The 1055-nt window shown below is 46.3% G+C and overlaps 1 non-coding gene across 1 annotated transcript; it reads left to right on the top strand.

Moving 5' to 3' along the window:
* The first annotated feature begins 649 nt into the window (after positions 1-649).
* trnan-guu lies at positions 650-723 on the top strand. The gene has a single exon. It is a non-coding gene; the product is annotated as a tRNA-Asn (tRNA).
* The last annotated feature ends 332 nt before the right edge of the window (positions 724-1055 follow it).

The raw sequence follows: 1055 nt of genomic DNA, 5'->3' as shown, positions 1-1055 counted from the left end.
GACATGATCCTCCGGTTTTAATGTAAACCATACTACCATACAGGAGGTACCATTTAAATAAGTTAATAGATACAAGCCTTGAGCATATCCAGCCTCCAGCCGGGCCCCCCGCTTCTTGGAGCTCAGAGAGGGGTTCCCGCTCATTCATTCAACAGGAGGCGGCTCAATTTATTGTAATCGGCACGGAGGGTACAGTGGTCGTGTATCATGTTGAGGAGGAAGCTGTTTCCTCTCATTCAACAAAAGAGGACCTATCTAGTAGAGTTTTTTTGTGGTGAAGCTGAAGTCTCCCATAGAGCCCTGAGGCTCAGGTTCAAATCCCACTGCTCCAGTGTGTGTAATAACATTACTGCCCAAGCCACGTGCCAATTGGCATAGGGAAAAGAAAATTAGGGAAGGAAACACGTCAACCTGTTCAATGCTGTCTCCAATCATTCCACTTCCTGTCCATTCGTACTCCAGTAAGCCCAGCCTCGTTTAACGAAGGTTCTTTTTGAGAAGTGGCATTTTTGCACAAGTCAACTTAAGAAAGCCGTGATCCCTCGCAAGACTGCGCGGAAGACAACACTTGTAATTCTCGGAGGGGAGGCTAAATTATGAATTCACTAATAGCCTCCCCTAAGTGATGGTGCAGACCTGGCTCATGCCTGTCTCTGTGGCGCAATTGGTCAGCGCGTTCGGCTGTTAACCGAAAGGTTGGTAGTTCAAGCCCACCCAGGGGCGGTGTGTTAGCTTTTCTTCCTTGGCTTCGAAGCTGAACGCTTTTAATGGGGTCAGAAAAATGTTCCCCAAACAGAAATCCTCTCCACAAAGGGGTTTCTGAATTGAATTAATGTCTAAAGTAAGGGACTGTGGATGCTGAGAAGCCGAGACAAAAAGAGAAACTCGGCATGTTTGACAGTACCTGTCGGAGAAAACAGAATGTTGAAATGTTGTCTCTGATTCTCTTTCCACAGATGTTGCCTGACCTGCTGAGTTTCTCCTGCAATTTCTAGTTTTGTTTTGAATGGAAAGTTCATTTTACCTTTTGGGATGAAACACCTCGACTCGCCATG

This window comes from Chiloscyllium plagiosum, unplaced genomic scaffold (assembly GCF_004010195.1).
Source record: "Chiloscyllium plagiosum isolate BGI_BamShark_2017 unplaced genomic scaffold, ASM401019v2 scaf_42046, whole genome shotgun sequence".
Taxonomy (NCBI): domain Eukaryota; kingdom Metazoa; phylum Chordata; class Chondrichthyes; order Orectolobiformes; family Hemiscylliidae; genus Chiloscyllium; species Chiloscyllium plagiosum.
Note: the sequence above shows the minus strand (reverse complement) of the source record. Positions and strands in the feature narration are given on the sequence as shown.